Here is a 13,893-nt window from a genome sequence, read left to right on the forward strand (position 1 = left end):
AACCGAGAGGTCATCTTTAATTCTCACCTTTCCGAATGTTTCGCGTATTTGCGTTAGCTTGCAGAGCATTTTTATCGGATGAAATTTATTTGTGCGTTTTTTGAAAATGTGATTTCGAGAGATTTATCGCGCGATAAAATACGTCGCGGACTTGATGCAGAGGAAGGAACGTCACGGTCGAAGCACGGTTACACATTTACTTCACGATAGCGGACGACGTTTAAATATGCCGATTTAAATGTATCGCACGATTGATCATGCTCTCTTTATCGATAACAATGATCCACATCGAGATATGTCTACATTTCTACACAAGTATATACAAATGCACATGTTTCCCTCGTAATCAGAGATTGATACTGCCAACTTCGGCAAGTTCGATTCTCGATGCTTCAGGTATAGGAAATGCATCGTGCGCTGAACAGACACGAAAGTCATTCTCGCACACATGTAACGCCGAAGTTTGAACTCGCCGAAATTATTCCGGTATTCAATCTTGGTTTGTCGGTTCGCATGGTCGCGTCAACACGTACACAGACACGTGACAGGAGGAGGACGAACGGAGGGATTTGCGTGTCAACGGCGGACATCATTCTACGCATCGTCAGGAAGGCATGCATCTACACCGCGCACACGATACGGAACGGCTATTAATATTTCTGGACATACATATATATATATGTATATATTTACACACACATATAACATGCGACACACACGCTGTACAGATAGATCAATCAATACGGTTGATGTTGATTCGTTCAGTGACACGGAGGGCGAAATGGGGATCGAACAAAGTTCGGGTGTGTACGACATACAGACGGCACAGTCTTTGGTTGGCACAAATCTATAGATATATAGACACACAATTTATGTCATGGGGGGGGGGGAGAGCAGTCGATATATGAGTCGGGCGGAGGCCGGGCTGTGGGGGAGAGACAACGTTTATATATGCGGCGGAGCAGTTGGTGAAAATGCGCACGGATTCTGCATTTCGACGGGGCGATGCAGCGACGGCGACGGCGATGTAGCAGTGCGTAATCGGGAATCGAGAACGAGCCTCGTAATTTCGGCACCTGTCCTATCTATCGAGTCATGGGTGGCGAGCGAAGCTCGTAAATCCCGCCGTCGGGATATACGTGCGATGAAAACGCGCCCGGCTTGTATCCTCACGCCACTGTGCGTGATCGAGGATTTCGCCATGTGCGGCTCGATTGAATCGCGCGCAAATTGTTTAATTGACCGCGTCTTAATTGATTCCCGCCCGGCCGCTTTTAACACGAGCTCTTTCGTTAAAGACTCGGAGTATTATCGAGCCCCCAGATTTTAAGGACAGACATTCTTTCACAATTCTGTACGAGAATTATTATACTTTACTATTGTAATCGATAAGAAAAGATACGTATAACGATTAAAAAAAAAACAGAAATTTATCACCTCACGATTCAATTGTTACTGATAAGTTCGATTTCTCGGTGAAGCCGCGATTTAACGAGCGAAACTTGCCGAATGTTTTCTAGCATTTCGAATTCACGAGAGACCTCGGAGTGAATTCGCGCGAGAACGAGTAAACGAGCTCGATATTGATCACCGAATCTCGGCTGATCGTTCCGCTCGTAAATACCGAATTCGCGGTATCGTATTCCATGCGCTCGCACGTGCGTATGCGGTTTTGTGTGCTTTACACATACAATCAAATGGGGAAGTCGTTGCTGTCGTAATATCGAACGAGGTAAGGCTCAAGCCAGTATATGGCTGCTCATTAATTCCTCGTATATAGCATGTGATCGATACGGAACTGCTGAAATATAAAGTATCTATCCATAAATTAATGAGCAAATAATTTTCGGTCGGAAGAAATTGGAAAAAAAGATGAAACTAGGAAACTGAAATTTCGCAACGTTTACTGATATTTTGCACCGGCGGCAATATTTCCAACTTTCGAAAACGCGAGACGATATTCCGATGAAATATTTCGTCCATATGAACCCGCGCCGGATGCGCGTAAAGTTACAACATCGTACGTTTAATTGACTGAAGCCATTTTCTGCGCGCAATCGCGAAAAAGTCGAGTTAAAATCGAGGGAAAGAGAGGAGATTCCACCGCTGTCGCCGCGCGCTGCACCGCGAAAAGAAAGGCGGCGGTAATGGCACCGCTCGACGTTGCGATGTATTTTATGGAGACGATGGGGTTTGAGGAAGTTTACGATTCTTTACGATCTACGATTCTCGTCCGACACGCATATGTGGAGGGAAGAAGTCGCCCGCCCTCGGCGCGTCTTGTTGCCTCGGTCCTCGTACGATCCTAAACTCGCCGATCACGAGGATGCGTCTCGTAATCGGGCGCTCGCGCTCGCGTAGCGATCGATTAACAAGCAACGATCGCGCGATCTTTGCGATTTTATTCGATTGTAATCGACCGTTAAAGACGAGACGTCAACGCTTCGAACCGAGATAGCGCGAGCGAGCCGCGTGCGGGCGATTTCCTCGAGCAATAGGATGTCCAACTTCTCGTCGAGTAACACTTAAGGGCTAATAATAAGAGGAACGCAGCTTAATGTATTCATCGAGAGAGGTCGGTACATCTGTTTCTCTCTTTTCTTTTTTTTCTCGTTTCGGCACGTGGTCTTACATGAGTGCCCTAGCTCGCACGCACCGCACGTTTAGTGTATCAGATTTAATTATAGTACAATCTGTAATTCGTGATCAAGTGCGCCGAGGGGCACGCAAGTAAGAGCGCATCCGAACAAACACGTCCGCTTCGCGCTTACGTAGTTGCGAATAATCTTTCTTTTACAGCTTGCCGTTTAAAGACAAGTACTGCTATTAACTTTACGAGATTATGTCGTTATCGTTGTCGTGTGGACTATACATCCTTCGTTATCATTGCAAGTGGAAGTTTGCGCAAAACAATGATTTCGCAATTTCGAATTTTGTTCATAAGTGCCTAATATAAGTGCTATAGATTTTAATAAATTTTATATCATTGTTGCTATCTTATGTTGAAATATTTTAAGAAATTTAATTATCTAATTATATTATATGTATAAGTATCTGAAAAATACATACGCACTGATATTGATTCAATGTATATTATACTCTGCGCGATAAAAATGAATCTGTCTCGTGTGAAGTTCAAAATACGTATGTACAATCGATCCCCGATGTCACCTTCTGTCAATGATAGACAGACAAATCGAAACTGTCCGCGGCGCCGATCAATAGCAGCTGCTCAAAATAAATGTCCGCAGCTCGTATCCCTCGTTGATTTACTAACCCGGGGATTTCAATTCGAGGTGATCGAGAAACGTATTTCGCTGCAGTCGGACAAGCCGATAGGCAGCCGTTCGTCTTGACTCAACGAGGAATAAATTCCGAGAGTGGGAATTTCGCGAGGGCGGTCGTTCTCGAGGATGCGATACTGATGGATCGGCGGCTGTAAGGATACGCGACAGGATTGAAAGACGACGCGTGGACGAAACGCGAGATGGAAGGAAGAATCGAGTAGATGCACTTCAGAGAAAAGTGTCTCGACGCGTCGTTGCATACCGTGGAACGGCGGAAACACACATGTGCAACAGGTGAAAGGCAGGTATCGAGCACCTCGTTTATTTCCCGACATCTAGCCTCGCCGCAGGAGGGACACATTTTTTTTATTGTTTGCCGAATCTCTTCTTTATTCTCTCTTCTTTTAAAACTGCGCGTCGCGACTCGATTAAAAATTTACAAAATAGCCGCAAACAAACGGAATTTTTAATCTTATTCTGGTCACATCTGAATTAACGTTTTTCTCGTTTCGTCGACTACTAGGTTTTTATACGCTTATGCGTATGTTATCGAAATATTTGAAAGAAATATTTCTGAAGAAATTTAACTATCTAATTATATTATGTATGCAAGTATACTGATATTGATTCGTTGTATGTTGTACTATAAAAATAAATTATATGCGATAAAAATGAATTTGCCTCAATATTTCCAATTAGTTATATGCGAGCGCGAAGATGATTATCAAGCAGAAACTTTGTACGACAAACTTCCACAATTCTTATCGAAGTTAGAAAGTATCCAATTAAAAATAATTTCTCTACGGCGCGTATAGAGATGAAAATACTTAGAGCTTTTCATTTTGAGTAAAATTTTGCGTTCGTTTTCTTCATTTTGTTCATTACGACGAATAGCTCCGAGTACAAATGTGCGCATTCGTATTCCTCCTTCCTTGTCATTTTATCCTTCGAACAAAGCATTTGAAATTTTCTTTGCTCATTGAATTTTCGAGAACGACTTATGATGACGACGAGTGGTTAAATTGCCGCACTAAAGAACTATTTGTTTTAAGTATTCCACGTAGAAAGTAATACGAAAGGGAAATAGTGCGGCGAATAGGAAATCTGCGAGATTGTTCACAGTATATCATTCGCAAATACGGCATGAAAAGCATGCGTCTTGCGTTGCTTGGCAACAAGAAATCGTCGTGTGGCGTACCTGCTGTACGTATGTGTAGCGCAAACCACAAGCCGCCGATCAGCATACGCGAATATTTAGTGACGTGTTATGCGCTTCAGAAGATTAGGCACGCGTGAGTCTGTAATTTGTGAGTCGTGTGTAAAATCGAGCTCCAGTAATCGAATGTAACATCATCTCCCTTCCATTTCTCTTCGAGAAATCGAAATCCGTTGATGAAAATTACGGCTTTAATTATATTCGCTTCTATTCTGATGTAGCGTTAGACACGTCGTACGCATGATTTCAACTTGCGCGTGTGTGAGTTTAATTTATCGATCTTATATAATTAATGAATGTACATCAATCACATTATTTACGAGAGATTCGAATTAATGTAAAATTATTGCGGTAACTATACTATCGCCTTCTCGATGCATATTGTGAAAATGATACGAGGGGGTAGTATATATTTGCGTATTCAGTTTGGGGCTCTCTTCCGCACCAATTCATGCAACATGGCGGTTGTAATTAGCACGCAATTAGTACGTCCCATATAATAAATTACTGGATATCGACAAATGAGATTACCTATATCTTTATATTGCTTGCTTTTTCCACTTGCACGACTTTTCGAAGCGCGATTAGTTAAGGAAACATTCATTCGAGTAAATAATTTATTGTTCCGAGAAGATCGATACTTGAAGGATCGCCTCGGAACATCAAGATAACGATAACGACAAGTATTCTGATCTTCGGCGAGATGAAGACGTGCTGATGTGCGCGAAGCGAACGCGAACTTAGCCTAAGCTTAGCTCAGCGAGTACTCATTCTTCGGATTCTCCGTTCTATCGCATATCTTCGTCTCTAAATCGTCGATTAATCGATTCGATCCGTATGACCTGTACGAGTCGTTGATCTGTCTTCTAATCTAACGACTGTCCCGTTATAGTACATATCGCGCGTCGATTTCGCGTCCGTATAAAGGCCGACCGAAGTAAAATGTGAGGTAACGACTTTCGACGGCAAAACTTTTAGATTACATTTTTCTCGTGCGATGTTTCCCAAGTTTTACCGTGGATAAAACTCGGTCGCGTGTTAATAATCAATCTTCTCTCGCCGGAGATTCGTTATTAAATCGACTTGAGCTAGGCTCGCGGTTTTTGATATTAAGGATACGAGAGACCGTGGAAGTATTACCAGCATATTGCAATCTTTGTCGACAAGTTATCGAATAGTTAAAGGTCGTTGTTTGCAGGTGTCAACTTTGATTCGATATTCAATTAATTGTGCAACATTTGTTCTTTCTCCTCCTCTCTTTCTCTCTCTGTCTCTCTCTCTGTCTTCCTATATACATATATAATTTGTCTACATATGCACCAGCACGTGCGTATGTATACGTGTTGAATGTATAATCATGTATACACATCACGTCTCGATCTACACAGTCAGCGGTTCAATTAATTTATTTTATAAACGACCCATCTGTTCTCCACGAACTAAGGATAGACTCGGTTTAACAATTTGCAATTAACATACGACGATGATTTAACATTAGCTTTATTTGTCTTATTGGAATTTACCTACCAACGACTCAATATCTTGCAACAGTTGTAAACTTGAATTTTTATGAGGAAATGATTTTTTTGATTCGATAAAAAATCTTATAAATTCTGTTTCTCGCACAGACTACGTTGCTTAGTTGTAAATTATATTTGTGATATATTTGTAAATAATTTCTCAAAGAACCTGACATTATAGTTTCGATTGATAATCTTGGAGAACAGCTGTATTGAATAAATTAATAATATTTTAAAATATTTTTCGGCTGAATTTTCGCCGATTAAATGCTGGTAATACTTATGCGATCTGTGAAATCTCAAAGACCATACATAATATCACAACAGTGACTATGTTTTATGGGATTCTACGGTTAAGCCTAATGATGTCCGAAAGTTTTAATAATGTCACAGTGAATTGTCGATTAAGAAAATCAAAGTGTTTTTGAATAGTTGGCATAAGGATCGATCGAGAATTAACTCTCGTGGATCGAAGCGCGCGCGACCAGACGGAGAATCTCAAGAATGAGGACTTGCCTGTCGCTGGCACGGAGATATCACTCAGCTATCGACTCCACGGAAGGTAGGAAACTCAGACTTGTTGGTGGATCGACAGAATACAAAAGATTTGATCTTCGGGCGGCAACCGAGACGTGTTTGCGTCGGCAGACCGCCAAGGAGGAACTGCTCGGGAAAGATGAGAGTTAAAGAATGTCCGTGAGACGTAGGAGGAGTCGGTTCGCAGAGACAGAGATAGAGATAGAAAGGTGGAGAAGGGTCGGGAGGAGTCCTCGCAAATTGTTCATAAACGAAATGGCCGGAAGCGCCGGCGATGACGAAGCGACCGGAAAATTGCATGGAACGGGAGCGTCGTCGTCGGTTATTCCGCTGAATGAACGAGGCGTTTCTCTCTCTCTCTTTCTCTCTCTCTCTCTTTCTCTCTCTCTCGCCTCTGATAAATCGACTTGAGAGGAAAGTGATCCTCGGCTTCTGCTGCTGCTGCTGCTATTGCTGGCACGATTACGTAAAGTGGTGCGTAATCGTGGATTATACGCGCGAATATTTTTATATAATTCGCCATCGATATGAGTAAAAGCGGCGTTAATTTTTCTTCTTTTTATGATCACTTTTTCGATCTTTGATCGGGATTTAGTAAACTTCGAAACAGTTACCACTGGTAAGTAACGTAATTTTCTCGGAAATAAATAAATTATGATTGAAGTGATTTAATATGCATATTTGCACTTTGCGGACGTAAAAATTCACTAATTATTAATCGAGCGTTTCATAATTAATTACCGAATTCTTAGAACGTACAGAACATTTTCGTCAAGATATCTGTCGGCGATGGCTGATTAGATCCAACTGGATACTGACAATTTGATTGATTGATTGATACTCTACCGAGTTAGTGATATAAGTCAACATATGATCGGACATTGATTTATTCTCGCAGTAAAAAAGATATAAAAAGCGATACTTTTCTACGTGAAAAATCAACATGTCACAAGATTTTAAATAGATATCTCGATATACTTAAATACTTGCAAATTCTACATAAAATATATATCTTCGTTTAACGTTGAAACGCTTGAAAATTCTAAATCAAACGCTCGAAAGGGTACTCTATTGTATCTCGATATGTACGCGCAACATTCCTAAATAACTCTCGTTAACAAACTACTGAATACTTGAATACTATCCGGCTTCGAATCGAACTAATCCCGAAACGGCGAGATACGTAACGCGAAGTGCACAACAGGCTCACCTTCCTCTAGCTACGAGTTATCGTCGTGATAAATTATGCACAACATGCGCAGCAAAAGATCGCCGTTGCATGCACGGGAAATTGTCGAAGCGATAAAAAAGTAGGAAATAGAAAGATAGAGAGAGATTGAATAGATATAAAGCGTATGTATACAAGCACGCGACTGTAATCGTCATGAGAGTAAAAAGAAAGGAGGAATAGAGATCGTGGACGCGCAGGAAATCGAGAAGGATTCAGAAAGAGCTTGGATGAAGGGACGATTCTTCGTAAGAGGACAGAAATGGTGAAGGATCGGTGAAGGATAATCGGTGCGGAGTCGATAGTAGAACGACGTAGACATGTGCTCCATGCAAAATCGTAATTTCCAGCTCAGACATAATCACGTGGTCCCTGCTTTGACTGGTCTATATGTGTGTATGTGTGTGAGGCATGTATAAGTATAGTTTGGGACGGTTGTGTACTCGCGCGGTCTCGTCCTACACTTTCTTCTCTACAGTATCTTTCTGACGCGGGGAAGACGCGGGGAATAAAATCTGTGTATGTGGATATATAAAATCCCGGAAATCACCCACGTTGCCATTTCCACTCGTTTTTCTTTTTTTCTCCGTTCTCCTCCCTTTTTCTCCCTTTCGTTTTTCTCCCGCACTCATCATAGTATATAGAGATATATGTATGTATGTATATATATATATATATATATATATATATGCGAAAAAGCTCTCACTCGATACCCGAAGAAAAAGCCCGTGAAAGCAAAGTAACACCGGCAAGCGACATCAGCACATCATAGCGCCCTCCTCTACGTAGGAAGGTTATATATGCCGACACCATTATATATAAGATCCAACATAGCTATAGCCAATTCGTGTGCTCAGATTGCGCTCGTGACGTGGTTACGAATCTCGGTTGTTTCGATTGCATTCATTAATAAATCATTCCAGCACTCCGAAGAGAACCCGATTAACTTGATTCAGCGAGTAATTAGAATAAATTGTTCGAAAAAAAAATGGATCAAATTGGTACATTGATGAAGAATCGAAATCAACATCGTGTGACCTAGTTGTAAAACACAGGTAGATATAACGCGAAAAATTAAAAGTTTTCATTATCCCAAATAAAACGCATGAATTTCTGTTGGAAATGATAAACGTTTATATCTGGTAAAATGTCATCTTCGCGACTTAAAGTAACAAGGGTCTGTCCATTAACTGCGTTTTAGTATGAATTAAATAAATAAATTTGTTTATCGACGCAACTAAATTTTTATACATCGGAATGGAATCGACAAACGCGACTGCTTGTTTATATTTGATCCATTTTTACAAGTCCAATTGGATAGTTTTTATCACTGTGTCGAGATAGGAAGACTTTTAGATTCGATTTAATTATATAACACATCTAAATAAATAAACGACAAGTAACGTGTGTAAGTGTAAGGATGACAATACTATTACGAAGCATAATAAAGTTGCTGTAAAAGTAAAATGAACACGAGAGAACGAATTAGACTTAATCGCAAATGTACTTTAAAAAAAGCTCTTACTGAAGCTCTGCGAGTGATTTTAATGGTGGATAAAAAAAAGCCTTTGGACTCAAAGAGCGGCGCATGGTGCTCTGTCTCCGAGAAGTATGTCTTTGTCCGAGAAACAGTTTTAAAAATTTCAAGAACTGCATAATAATATTTTATTCGAGTAATCGATTTCAAGCATCTGTTATCTCATCGTCATCTCGCGCGCGAACGACGTCCTCGTTATTAAAGGCCACTGTCGGTCGGAAAATCGTTCCCGTTCCGTGAACGTTTTATGAGAATCGCTAATAATACTCTCGTTCGGTCGGTATGATTCAAGAGACATTGATCCCTCATTAAGATTCCATTATTATCGAGCTTGCCTTATGGTCGATGACGAAGTTCGACGAACCGAATACGCGATCGTTTTATTATACGTGAGCTGACATGACGCGACGCTGGAGAAAAAGAGCTACTGTACATAGAAATGGATAGGTTATTTATTATTTAAACGCGAAATTTAGCGGAGAAATGATATTCATTATTCTGACTGTGCAAATCGTGTTAAGTTTGATTTTTAAGAAATCCGCGAAAGATGTAATCGTTGATTTATTATCGATTAAAGGTCTCTAGTCTAAAGATACTTATTATTGAAATTAATCATATGATTGACAAATCAAAATCGACTCATTATAAATTGTTAAAGTAGATTGAGATGCAATATTTTATTCTTTTCAGTTCCAAGCAAAATTGAACTAGGGAAATTAAAAGCTATTGATTATAATTATTTATATAAAAAATCTTTCTGAAATATCTGAAGTATTAATAAATTTTATCTGTGTCTCGCATAATTTAGATGGGCAGATGAGTGTTGCAAAGTGACACGAGAAACTTCATATATGCTGAGACAAATAATGATAGGATCTATTTCTTTCAAAGTGGAAATCGATAAGACCGTGTTGCGGAAGTACAAGGATTATTTATTGCCCGAGAGATAGTTCCGCCTGAAAAGCAGCGCCAGTTTTTTAGTCTTATCGACGTTAGCTACGTATTAAAACGCCGGGGACAAAGAAGAATGACGGAGTGTTTATAAATTTATCGACAATGAGGAGCGAGGAAATAGTTTGACGCGCAATTTATGAGAATGCTTAAGCGTGTACCTTATTTATCATCAAAGCGTGCGATAAAGCCGCAACGTGTGCGCTTAATGATTTTAATATTGTCAAAGTCAGTAACGCCGATGAATCGAGACCAATCATAAAATATAACGCGTAGAAACAAAATGGTAAAATATCACTGATTGATTTCGATAACTTTGAATTTATATTTTGCGAGAGAATGTATTTATATATTTGATTGTACAAATAAAAATATTGAAATAAATAGAGAAATATATGCTTTCATGCGTGTGTATGTACGTATGATAGACCGTTATGTGTGATTAATTTAGCGTTTGGTCGCGCGTGAATTCATTATAGATGAAAAATATTCCTTTCGAACGATAACGACGATACTAATAGAGCTAACAATAGATTTTCGCGGCGAACCGCTTGAGAAATTTTGCACTCGACACTTGTTGTTCTCATTCTGTCGTCGTGATAAGTGTGTTATTCAACCGATAACGAATATTCATTAAGTTTTACGATTCGGCACGATGTATCAACAGCAAACGGAAAATCACAATTTGTCATTTTTAGTTTGCTTTATGGCTCGGTGACGTCAATTCTCATACGAGTCACGATAAATCGTTATCATAAAGTTCGGCCCCTCCTCGCTCAGGATCGTAAAAAACATCGCAATAAAGACGTCGGGCGGTCTATATTAAATTTGCGCGTGTATAAAAATGTGGTTTCACATGTCGCGAGACATAAAACTTTTTACGCTGAGATAGTATTTTATGGAAAAATAGTATCGTTAAATGCATGTAATTTTGTCACTTTTGTGTCGTCAGACAGATACATAAAAATGTCGTCAACCAATTATGTACCACGTTTGAATATTTCCGGAAAATATGAAATATTTTCTAAATAAAAATGATTCGATTTTACATATCGTTAGGGGTAAAACTTTTTATAAAAAAATATGTATAAAGATTATTTTCAATATTCAATACGTTATAAACAAATTAACAAACACACCTTGTTCGAATCAGGCAGAATTGCGTGAAATTATATTGATACTTCTCATTAATTCCGTGCGTCAGGGAATGATTTCGAACGACAGGACAAACTGGCAAGCTTCGCGCTTGATAGCGAGTAGTTCTTTGCACGAGAGTCTCGAAGGATCGGAAACTGTCACGGACGTGGCGAAGTGTCGAAACCGGGTCGTAAGTAAAATGAATTTAACATTTAACGTTTATATGCGGCTTGCAAACTGCGCGCCGTGGGAACGAGCTCGACAAACTCGACGTCGCGAGTTAAATGCGATACCTCGCATATACGCCTTAATATCTGGCGTATACACAAACATGCATCTCGGTTTCTACATATTACGACGACGGGGAATAGTTGCTGTGTCGACGACAAAATTTCACTCGCATAACGAAGAGACGTAAAATCATGAGAGACAGTTTCGCAGATTTACGATGACGCTTGTACCAAAATCAAGTTGCCTTTCGTCAAACTTTATCGGCACTTAACATTAATGTGAATTTAATAGTTCAACATACAAAAATTATAATTGTTTGTGCAAATTTGAAACTTCGAATCGTCCTCATTTGGCAGACTGCCAACTTGAAATTTGAAATTAACGGAATATTAAGAAACTTATGTAGCTAGGGAATTAAACGAGAATTTTGGAGAATTAATAAAACTTTGATAATTGATAATTTGATAATTAATGGAAACTTACGAAAGATTAAGTCATGACAAAGAGGCGTTGATGAATACTCTCTTCTTGGCGAAGCGTAATTTTCCCCGGAGCGGAAACATCCAAATGCAAATTTCGCGGTTATTATGCGGAGAATGTTATAAAAAGGACAATTAAGGATAATTAGCGTGTAATGCAAAAGTATCTCGACCGGAAAAGTACGTATCGTAAATTGCGCATCTTGGAGGGAAGACAACGGCAATTTATTTAGCGCGGCGAATATGATTATCCTTGATAACGCACGTTGAAATATCCACGATACAATCTACGTGAACGTCGAGATCGTTCCATTAACGGTGGCCGCCACGGGTTATCCGCAATTCAGATATAATCGACTAGAGTTAGTTTGACAAAATTTCATCCTTGGCTCTGCGTTATAAAATTAATATCTAAAAGCAAACTTGCGTTTAAAAATTGAACGAGATGAGTTAATTTTTTAATTATGCCATGCAAAATTAAAACGATTATGCCTCCGTTTTTAAACTCAAAATTAGAATATGATATTTATTAATTATACATGTACATTGTAGTTTAATTTTATATAATTTTTTAGAAAATTTTGAATTCATAGTGAGAAATAATAAGCGCAATTTGCAGATTACCGAGAAATTAGCGTGACAAAGTAATTACGATCGAGCGAGGTAGCCTTTCTAACATTATAGAAACAATCACCATCGTTGGTTCGGCGCATGGAAATAGCGTTACGGTAATATTGCGTCGAGATCGTTCCATTAATGGCGATCACCTCAAGTTACCCGCAATTTGGAAATAATTAAACAGGGCAAGATCGAATCCGGCGATTCGAGGCGTACGCATTATTTCCGCGCGCTAATTGACTCCCGAGATAGGGTGTTTACGGAATTCACGGTAAGTGCATAAGTTTTCGAGTTAAATTTGTGCTACAAGAAAAACGCTCGAAATTAATTTCCGCTGCTGGAAAGCGATGCGACCGAAGTAGAAATCGGTAAAGTTGATCGCTCGTAAAGCGACGTTTTTCCTGTCTCGACTATTGCGGAAATTTTGGCGTCTCAAACTTTTCAATGCGAATAAAATAAAGATTGCGTAAAGATATTGTCGCAGGTTGGAATTACGTCCGTGTTCTTTTCCGGAGTGCTGGACATCCCTGATACACGTTCCTATCTTACTTCATTTCTTTTTTGTCGCGGATCTAGCTCACACATACGTCGGTGCGTGTGATACGTGTGTCGTACGTGGTGTAACATGTAATGCTATATATCATATATATATGCCTATGTTATGTATATAGATCCGAGCTGAAGCTACGAAGCGTGAGAACGGCTATCTATGGAGCATCGCTATTGTGTGTTGCACTTGTGAGTCTTGTGTCGGACAGAAGAAGCCGCGTAGTGTGCCCATCACGGGCGCGGGATGAGGTTTATCTGGTCAGTTGGGACCAGGGGTCAGGAAAAGAGAGGCGGGTCGAGTTTCTCATGGTAGCGAGAGTCCTGATGGCGAACGGACACCGAAAGTGGTTTGCTCCATTAGCGATTAGAGCGCCGGAGAATCCCGCGATTCTCCGCTCGCTTGCCGAAGGGCAACGAGGCGCAGATGGGATAATGTATTCGGCAGTTTTCTCCACTGAAAATTTTCGCAAACTCGTTAAGCGAGAACGAGAACGCATCCCGGTAATTGGTAATTGGACGGTAATTAAGCGACGTGAGCCGCGATTGAGATACGTTTTTATCGCTGCGGTTTCGGCGACAAATTAATAGTGTTTTTCATAATTA

At 40.0% G+C, this 13,893-nt stretch overlaps 1 protein-coding gene and 1 pseudogene across 9 annotated transcripts in view; one reads left to right on the top strand and one right to left on the bottom strand.

Moving 5' to 3' along the window:
• Window positions 1-13,893, bottom strand: part of Nachralpha6 (nicotinic acetylcholine receptor alpha6) — a 227,708-nt gene that overhangs the window by 91,842 nt on the left and 121,973 nt on the right. The gene's annotated exons all lie outside the window — the stretch shown is intronic.
• Window positions 6,389-13,538, top strand: LOC145968290 (uncharacterized; annotated as a pseudogene).

The sequence above is a fragment of the Camponotus vicinus genome, unplaced genomic scaffold (assembly GCF_025532165.1).
Source record: "Camponotus vicinus isolate PSW18456_S1 unplaced genomic scaffold, iyCamVici1.0 SCAF_3, whole genome shotgun sequence".
Taxonomy (NCBI): Eukaryota; Metazoa; Arthropoda; class Insecta; order Hymenoptera; family Formicidae; genus Camponotus; species Camponotus vicinus.